Source organism: Gobio gobio (genome assembly GCF_949357685.1).
Source record: "Gobio gobio genome assembly, chromosome: 10".
Lineage (NCBI taxonomy): Eukaryota > Metazoa > Chordata > Actinopteri > Cypriniformes > Gobionidae > Gobio > Gobio gobio.
In genome coordinates, this window is record NC_137116.1 from 57529905 (window position 1) to 57540383 (window position 10479).

General features: G+C 37.3%; 1 long non-coding RNA gene across 1 annotated transcript in view; it reads right to left on the minus strand.

The window, feature by feature from the left end:
• Positions 1-1632, minus strand: part of LOC307133237 — a 2180-nt gene extending 548 nt beyond the window's left edge. The window contains exons 1-2 of the long non-coding RNA XR_013817398.1: positions 1511-1632; positions 1-1037 (exon numbers count right to left, since the gene is read on the minus strand). The exon at positions 1-1037 is cut by the window's left edge and continues 548 nt beyond it. This is a non-coding gene — a long non-coding RNA (uncharacterized lncRNA). The remainder of the gene's footprint in view (positions 1038-1510) is intronic.
• Positions 1633-10479: the final 8847 nt, after the last annotated feature.

The following is a 10479-nucleotide window of genomic DNA, read 5'->3' on the forward strand; positions in this document are numbered from 1 at the left end:
TACAGAAATGAAGTGGCACACTTCCAACAATGCATAAAACATCCACAATGCAAAATGATCATGCTCAAACACACACATACAGGAATATTTGTTCAATTTGTTATTGCTGTTCAGTTCATAGCATTTTGATGTTCATGTTGTGTATTGTTTACTCAATATGTAATAACTTAATTTCTGTAAATTTTTGTTCTGTTACAGTTAGTAACTGAAGTGTACATTCAATTTGTAGAATTATAAGAAAATCAGATGTTTGAAATAAAATGATAAATTCTAAAGACTCTGGTTTGATTCTAATCATAATGTAACATTGAAAAAAAATTCAGTACAAAAAAAATACTAAACTTTGACTAAATTAATTAATTTTAATTGTTATAATTGTGATTTCATAACATTTAGATATGAATCCAACTGTAAGATACTTGTGAAAAATGTCTTTCAGTCAGTCACATAGTAAGCAAATAGTGGAGCTTTGCAGCCATTTACTGGTAAAAGTCTTTTTTTTATTATTATTATTATAAAACTGTATTTTCCAAAGGATGGGCAAAAATCTTACACTAAACAATGTCAAATTATCCATGTTATCCCCACGAATGAAAGTTAGAATTTTGGGTCTTTTATAAAGTGAATTTTACATAAACTGATTTTGTGTTTTAATTTATTTATATAAATTTAACAATTATTATAAATTCTCCAAAAACTGCACAGATGTTGAGTAAAAACATTAATAAACATAGTTTATAAAATTACATTTTGTTGCCTGGGGTCTGTGGAGTCCCTCTTAATTCCCAAATTAAGAGGGTTAAACAAGGGTTAGACATCTTTTTGTTCAGCAGAACATAGAAAGGTATACAGGTTTGAAACACGAGGGTGAGTAAATGACAACAATTTTCATTTTTGGGGGAACTATCCCTTAAACACATTAAAGTAGTTATTTTGTTTGTAATTTTTTGTAACCATCACCAACAGCTCTTCCTGGAGAGTGATTCAGGTGTTCTGCTATTGCTGCATCAATCTCAGAGTCCACCTATTCACAGCATCTGAGGGAAGAGAATATATTTATTTTTAAAATAATAGGAAAAATTTGAGGTAAATGACATGCACTTATTTTCAAAATGTATTGCAAAAATGATCTCACAGCTCAATAAAAAATAAATAAAAACATGCAACAAGATGAATGAATCATGAGTTAAACATAAGAAAAATGTAATCAACATGCATTACATTTTATTTTACTCTATAAAAGATGTTCTGCTCTAAATGGGTGTTAGTGGGGGATGGAAGCATTACTTTCTGAAAGAAACTCTCAAAAGGCTACATTAATAGGTTACAGTAATAACTTGTGCTGTATAATTAAACGTGTTTAAGTTGAAAGTAACGTTTAGCCTACTAGCTAATTAGCCAAAACTCAAGTAATTCTCTGTTGACAACGTGGGCCTCATTTCTTTCGGTTCCTTCATGTTAAACAAGTAAAACTCAAGTAAATTTATCAAATACTACAAAATGTACTTACCCAACAGTAGATTTTTAATAATATATCAAACTCTCTCCGCAAGTCCTCTTCTCCTCGTGGTTGTAATGTAGACAGGAACTGGAGAACGGAACGCTATCTCGCGAGATAATCTATAATATCGCGGGATTTTGAAATATCGCTAGATTTATTAATTAGGGCCCAAGCCCTGAAAGGGCGCAGAGCCCTATTGTTCTTCCTCTGTTTCTTATTATTATTAGGGCCCAAGCCCTGAAAGGGCGCAGAGCCCTATTGTTCTTCCTCAGATTATTCTTTGTTTTTTTTTTTTTTTTTTTTTTTTTTTTCGACTTCTCGGGTACTTTTGGGGCACTTAACATGCTCGAAAACTCTTGAAACTTCGCACAGGCGTCGGAATGCGCGGCCATCAGAGCCGGGCTGAAGCTGGTACCCGGGCGTGGCAGGGGGGCTCGACAGCGCCCCCTAAAGTGGGGTCTGAAAACTTGGTCCATATATCAAACACACTTGCACGTACATGTTTGAAACTTGGTACACATATAGACCTCATCGGGCCGAACAACTTTCGTGCTCTAAGTTATGCGTCAGCCCTACAGGAAGTGAGCTATTATGGGTTGTTCGGAAAACGCATGCTCTGGAATTTAATATACTCCTCCGAGGCCATTGTTTCGATCATTGCCAAACTCGGTCAGCATTAAGTGAACATATCCAGGATGCTAAATTGCGAGCGGATTTTTGATATCTCGAAAAGTCTGGCCGTGGCGATGCAACGAATTTATGGCGAGAAAAGGGAAACAGGAAGTGTGTTTTAACTTGTGCAAACATTGACTGGTTTGGATGAAACTTCAGCTGTGTGTTCGTTGTAAGAGGCCGATCACATGGATATGACTTTTGTGAGTCAAAGTTATAGCGCCACCAACTGGCAGCAGGAAGTGTGTCACTTTCAAAAATGCTTTGAATCACCATCCTATTTTCACCAGATTTATTTCAAACTTCATCAGTATAATGTGAAAACATGACAGATAGAGACGTATGAAATGGATTCCTGAAATTTCAAATACTGTTGCCATGGCAACGTGTCAAAGTTTAATAATCTTTTGGCTGTTCTGAGGCTCTTAGCATGCTTGAAATTGCTTGAAACTGCTTGAAACTCAACACACACATCAGAGATGTTAGTCAGTACACATGGGCAAAGCCTCAGAAACGGGCGGGGATGAGGGGCTCTCTAGCGCCACCTTTTGACAAAAGTGAAGGGCTTCGTTTCATCTACAATCACCAAACTCAGTATATATATTGACCTCATCGAGCCGGACAACTTTCTAATTTACAGTCATTAGCTCCGACCAACAGGAAGTCAGATATTTTGGTTTGAAGGTGAACTTTTGGTTAAATCGGGGTCTGAGTTTTTACGTTCTCCTCGTAGGCGATTTATTCAATCTCCACCAAACTCGGTCAACATGAAACAAAGATACTGAAGATGCTAAAATGTGAACGGATATTGGATATCTCAAACGGTGTTTCCATGGCAAGGAATTAAATAAGGACAAAAAAGGGGAACAGAAATTCTCTGTGTCTGCTGCTCTCCCCTCAATGAACACAAGATGGCAGCATTGTATTAGTTTTGAAGCAGGATAAAAAAAAACTTGTTTCTCTCTCTCTCTCTCTCTCTCTCTCTCTCTCTCTCTCTTGTTTGTGATTTATGAGGACACAAATTTGTATAATGACATGGGTATTACACTGGTATTACAACGTGTATGTGTGTGTGTTTAAAAACATACTAAAACAATGTTTTATTAAAATGTAACCAAATAGCTTTAAAATAATCATACTATTTTTCAGATCAATATATTTATTTTATTTAATATATTTCTTCTGAATATTTATTCTCTGTCTGCCCTCCCCTCACTAAAAGGTAGCAGTGTTGTTCTGAGGCTCTTAGCATGCTTGAAATTGCTTGAAACTGCTTGAAACTCAACACACACATCAGAGATGTCAGTCAGTACACATGGACAAAGCCTCAGAAACGGGTGGGGATGAGGGGCTCTATAGCGCCACCTTTTGACAAAAGTGAAGGGCTTCGTTTCATCTACAATCACCAAACTCAGTATATATATTGACCTCATCGAGCCGGACAACTTTCTAATTTACAGTCATTAGCTCCGACCAACAGGAAGTCAGATATTTTGGTTTGAACGTGAATATTGGTATAATTCAGGCTCTGAGTTTTTACGTTCTCCTCGTAGGCGATTTATTCAATCTCCACCAAACTCGGTCAACATGAAACAAAGATACGGAAGATGCTAAAATGCGAACGGATTTTGGATATCTCAAACGGTGTTGCCATGCCGAGGGATTAAATAAGGACAAAAAAGGGGAATGTGTGCTGCCCTTCCCTCAATGAACACACGATGGCAGCAGTGTCTTAGTTTTGAAGCAGGATAAAAAAAAACCTTGTTTCTCTCTCTCTCTCTCTCTCTCTCTCTCTGTGTGTGTGTGTGTGTGTGTGTGTGTATGTGTGTGTGTGTGTGTGTGTGTGTGTGTGTGTGTGTGTGTGTGTGTGTGTGTGTGTGTGTGTGTGTGTGTGTGTGTGTGTGTGCGTGCTTCTGTGATTTCTGAGGACATACATTTGTAGACATTTCATGTGTCCCCGTACATATATTGTTCTCTTCGAGCCGGACAACTTTCTAATTTAACTAATCTAATTTAACTAATTTAAAACTTTCTAATTTTAAATAAAAACGTCATGTGCTGTGTTTGCCAAGATCACGTATGATGCATATGCAGGGTATATGCAGGAATCCTGAAGTAAATTGTAATACCTTTTTAAGACTTTTTTAAGACCTTCTCAAAATATTTAAAGACCTCATCGGCGATGAGAACTACTGTTGAGCAATAAAATAAAAATATATAATCATAAGCTATAACAAAAATATATATTAAATTAGGTGAGTGGATAGTTAAAAAAATTTGCAATTACAAAAAGTAATTCTTGAAAAAACATCTCTGGACTAATTTTATAAAATCTAAAAATGTTAATGAAAAGGTACAAATTACTTTGTGTTCTTATTAAATACATTTATAAAAAAAACAATTTATATTTAATTTATATATGAATGTAAATAATTATATGGGCCTACACAAATAATATAACATTTCAAGATTTATAGTTTATTGTAAACGTAATGTGCAGCTCTGTAAAGGGGCAACAAATATATGATAGATACGTGAGAACAAGATTTTTTTTAATCATCTTTAAGTGCACAAAACTATGAAAATATATGAAAGCGTGGCACAATGTGCTTATGCGCATCCCGGGTGCAGAATGATGCGCTTAAAGCAACATGGAGTCAGAGGGCGCAGTGCACCGCGAGTGCACATTAAAAAGTTCACGGCATAAAGAGACGATGAGCGTTGAGCGCACAAATCCTAGTCTACTATGTATATCGGTCGGTTTCTTCACGGTTTTAAATTCCGGTTATTGTGCGTGTGATGCCTTGTGTTGTCACCCGGGTAGGGAGCACAACATCGTTCAGAAACCGCTAGATAAACTCCAGGAAGATAAATTATTTTATCTGCATATCAAGTATTATAACGGGAATATATCATCTTGGAGTGAGCTTTACCGAGCAGCTGACTGACTGTAACCAAACGCGACGCAAAGTTTGAATGCTGAACGGAGAATGATGGACAGCTACAGTGGAGGAAAGACATTCAGCTATGGAATGGCTTTAGATGACTTTGTACTAGCAAATCATAAAATACTAATAATGATTGCTGAAAGATCATGTGACAATATATATTTCTGATGATTATTTAATTACCACGACATGCCTAATCTGAGCAAGTGACTGCCTGTCTTGAGTTTTGTCGACAGACGGAGGTGGCACGAAATGTGACGGAGGCGGCCGCTATGCAGGAAAAACCATAGAAAAACCCTGCGGTCATTGTTTAAACTCATCCTACTCCAACCAGGAGTCCGCAAATTTACATTTCCCCATTTCGGAGTCTGTTTCGCAACGTGTGGAGGGCGACACATCACCTAACTGCGCATTTCGCAAAATACGTGACATCACCCATAGACGGTGTGCGCGCCCGAGCTGATCTCACTGACATATCACTATTCAGACAGGACTAGTTTTCTAAATTATATTTGAGTTACAATTCTCATCACCCAACATCTGTGATTTCAAATATATTCAAAATAATGTTTTCAGAGATTGAAGTAAAAAAAACGTTCTCCCACCATTTAGATTTTATTTCTTTTTGTTGTTAAAATCTTGTGAATCTTGTTCAATGTGCAGAGTGCCTCTCTCTCAGTCCTTCCCCTCCCCCCTCACTCTCAGGCTCACCCTGGGTGTGTGTGTGTGTGGGGGGTCTCTCTCTCACCATGTGAGTTTGTGTGTGTGCCTTTCTCTCTTGATGATGATAATTTACCCCTTTCATATCATAGACTATCACAAATAACTATCACTTGTGAATAAGTAAAAAAAGAACTATACAAATACCTTGAATTAAATACTGGCCTTCTGGACTTATAACATTTTGAGCAGGAAAAGATAACTTTTCACATATTTGAAAGATATCTATTTCATCCCATGACATTAAAAATCATCTACATTTAAATGACATCATGGGTGTGGCTTGTGGTGATAGTGGCACCAGCTGCTGCGGTAAATGTGACATATTCGAGCGATTTAAAAAAATTATCCTGTTTAAATGCAGATTGCCTGCCGTGCACAGTTATGCTGATGCCACCGGCGTGGCGGTGCCACCGGCTTGGGCCCGTCATCGCTGCTCGCAGCTTTAATTATTATTATTATTATTATTTTATCGACTTCTCGGGCACTTTTGGGGCCCTTACCATGCTCAAAAACTCTTGAAACTTTGCACACACATCGGAATGCGCGGCCATCAGAGCCGGGCTGAAGCTGGTACCCGGGCGTGGCAGGGGGGCTCGACAGCGCCCCCTAAAGTGGTGTCTGAAAACTTGGTCTATATATCAAACACACTTGCACGTACATGTATGAAACTCGGTACACATATAGACCTCATCGGGCCAAACAACTTTCGTGCTCTAAGTTACGTGTCAGCCCAACAGGAAGTGAGCTAATATGGGTTGTTCTGAAAACACATGCTCTGGAATTTAATATACTCCTCCGAGGCCATTGTTTCAATCAGTGCCAAACTCGGTCAGCATGAAGTCAAGACACAGAGGATGCTAAATTGCGAACGGATTTTTGATATCTTAAACAGTTTGGCCGTGGCGAAGCAACGAATTTATGGCGAGAAAAGGTAAACAGGAAGTGTGTAATAACTTGTGCAAACATTGACTGATTTGGATGAAACTTCAGCTGTGTGTTCGTTGTAAGAGGCCGATCACATGGATATGACTTTTGTGAGTCAAAGTTATAGCGCCACCAACTGGCAGCAGGAAGTGTGTCACTTTCAAAAATGCTTTGAATCACCATCTTATTTTCACCAGATTGACTTCAAACTTCATCAGTATAATGTGAAAACATGACAGATAGAGACATATGAATGAATTCCTGATATTTCAAATAATGCTGCCATGGCAACATGTCAAAGTTTAATAATGTTTTTGGCTGTTTGTGTGCCCTCCCCTCTATCACCAAAAGGGGGCAGTGTTGTATTATTTTTGAAACTCCCTTTCTCTCTCTCTCTCTCTCTCTCTGTGCTTGCTTATGTGATTTATGAGGACACAAATGTGTATGATGACATGGGTATTGTATTACAACGTAGTGGTTAATGTGGACATGAACTATGACACTATATCAGTACAGGACTCATTTTCTAAATGACATTTGAGTTACAATTCTTTTCACCTGACAGCCGTGATTTCATGTACTCATTCAGACAGAACTCTTTTTTTAAAACAGGAGTGTGAGTGTGTTTTCTATACATGTGCTTTACAGAAGGTCATGTGCTGTGTTTGCAAAGATCACTTTTGACACATTTGTCTTTAAATTCATACTGACATAGTTCAAATTTATTTAAAAAAAAAATTCACATTATTTTCTACAAGTGTCTGTTTATAAGTGTCTTTTTTCACAGAAAGTTTTTGTTTAAACGTGAATATTTGTATAATTCAGGGTCTGAGTTTTTACGTTCTCCTCGTAGGTGATTTATTCAATCTCCACCAAACTCGGTCAACGTGAAACGGAAGCTTAACGCATTAAAAATATTTAACGCAAATAACACAGCGTCCGTTTTTATATCCATTTTTGCTTAGCGTTACATGATCACGCTCCTATTCATGTAAATGCTTCCAAGCGCGACAAGACACAAGAGCGCGCGCTGTATGCCAGTGTCCTGTCTGTGTGTGTGTCAGTGTCCTGTCTGTGTGTGTGTGTGTGTGTGTGTGTGTCAGTGTCCTGTCTGTGTGTGTGTGTGTGTCCTGTCTGTGTGTGTGTGTGTGTGTGTGTGTGTGTGTGTGTGTGTGTGTGTGTGTGTGTGTGTGTGTGTGTGTGTGTGTGTGTCAGTGTCCTGTCTGTGTGGATGCGTCTCATGTCAGCTAATCAAGGGACACTGACACACACACACACACAAACACACACACACTCGACGCATAGATAGACTCGCGTCAGTTTCCTGCTCACATCGAGTTCTCTTTTGCTGTTGAACAAACAATAACACAGAGGATTTTGAGTATTCTCATATTAGAGTCTTAAATTAGTTAAATAACGTCTTAAATGAACTTTAAAGAGTTGTGAGGAAATGAGATGCGCGGGACCGCGCGTGAGATCCGCGGTTGTTCTTAAAGTGACAGGAGCACTGATGATGCCTGTCATTAATGTTCATCAAAGAACAACGGGAACAGAGAAAATTGTAGCTTTAATGATGATTCATCTATATTTCATTTATTATTTATGCAGTTAAGGAAGGTTTGATAACTATTACATTTCTGTATAACAGGGAAGGCCATGGGTAAATATAACATTTATTATTTTGGGTTTATGTAAAGATTTTTTTAAGTTCACTTAAATTAAAAGTTGTTTTTTAAAGACTAATAAATGTTGAAATTGGGAGCTTTCAGTTATACTGTAATGTAACGTCATTAATGTTTCATAGAGAATTTAGTATCAGTGATACTGGCCTTCATTCATAAAAAATGACAATACAACACATATTTACAATATGCTGTCTTTAAATTGTTTCTAAATTAATTTGGAGAGTAACTGAAATTATTACAATATCAAAATATTACAAACTTAAAATATTAAAAACTTGCGATTAATCGTGATTAATTACAGAAAAAAATGTGATTAATTAGTTAATTTTTTACTTTACAGTCATTAGCTCTGACCAACAGGAAGTCAGATATTTTGGTTTGAACGTGAATATTTGTATAATTTCTCTTAGCATGCTTGAAATTGCTTGAAACTCAACACACACATCAGAGATGTCAGTCAGTGGAAATGGGCAAAGCCTCAGAAATGCGTGTGTTGGAGGGGTGTTTATTACAACATAATCATGGTTTATGAAGACATTTCATGTGTCCCCGTAAATAAAAATAGCTTTAACAGCATACTAAACAATTTTTTAATAAAAATGTAAAAATGCAGAATGTTTTCTGTGATGGTAGGTTTAGGGGTAGTGTGTGTGTGTGTGTGTGTGTGTGTGTGTGTGTGTGTGTGTGTGTGTGTGTGTGTGTGTGATATGTAGGCTTAGGGGTAGTGTAGGGGGATAGAATGTACAGTTTTTACAGTATACAAACCATTAAGTCTATGGAATGCCATCTGCCTGTCTTTCCCCTTCCCCCTCTCTATCTGTGTGTGTGTGTGTGTGGGGGGTCTCTCTCTCACCCTGTGAGTTTGTGTGTGTGCCTTTCTCTCAGTCCTTCCCCTCCCCCTCACTCTCACTCTATCATTGTGTGTGTGTGTGTGTGTGCCTTTCTCTTTTGATCATAATTTAACCCTTTCATATAGGCTATCACAAATAACTATCACTTAAAATAAAAACGTCATGTGATGTGTTTGCCAAGATCACGTATGATGCACATGTCTTTAAATTAATTATTTACTGATATAATATAAATGTATTAAAACATAAATTTCACATGATTTTATAAAAGTGGCTATTTATAATAAACTTCCATAAAATGTAGACACGCATCTTACTCTTACCTGACACTGATATTAAAATCATCTTTGCAGTTTCTGTGATTTGGCTCCATTTATACATTTTTTATTAAAAAGAATTTATTGGACCACCCATATTGAAATTAAAGCATGTTTTATGGTGCATAAGATTGGTGCACAAACGGTAGCTAAGGTAGCTCAAAAACACATGAAGAGAAGTGTTAGAATAAAACAACATCAGCATTCGAATGGTATTCTGAACTCATTCCAATTTGACCTTTGACATAATCTGACATGAAATTCATATAAATTTAATTGATCTCATAGATGTGGCTGTTGTGGTTTGTGGTCATAGCAGCACCAACTGCTGCAGTTAATGTGGTGAATTCAGATGACTTTGACATAGTCCTTTTATGTTTTCCCATTTTAAATGCCTATTGCCTGCCGTGCACAGTTAAGCTGATGCCACCGGCGTGGCGGTGCCACCGGCTTGGGCCCGTCATCGCTGCTCGCAGCTTTAATATCTTTTGTTACTACATCTTGGCAGCACAGTTCAAGTCAGACTTAATGGTTATAGGATATATTACTGTTTTACATATGCATAGGCTACATTCCATAAAAATAATAACAACGAATACATAAAACGGGTTGAAATAATGACTAAAATGCAGTGGGTTCACAATCACTTAACCACACAGAGCACTTTGTGATTTTAAATATATTTAGCCTATATTCAAAATAAATTAAATATAGGCTAAATCTTGTATTTCATAAAGGTTTTTTTTATGGGTCTTGACTGGACGTGTACGGGACGTCAGTGGACGTCTATTCACAACCTCTTAAAAACTACTTGGGGCACTTAAATTAATTATTGCAGTATTAACCATGCAAGGTGTA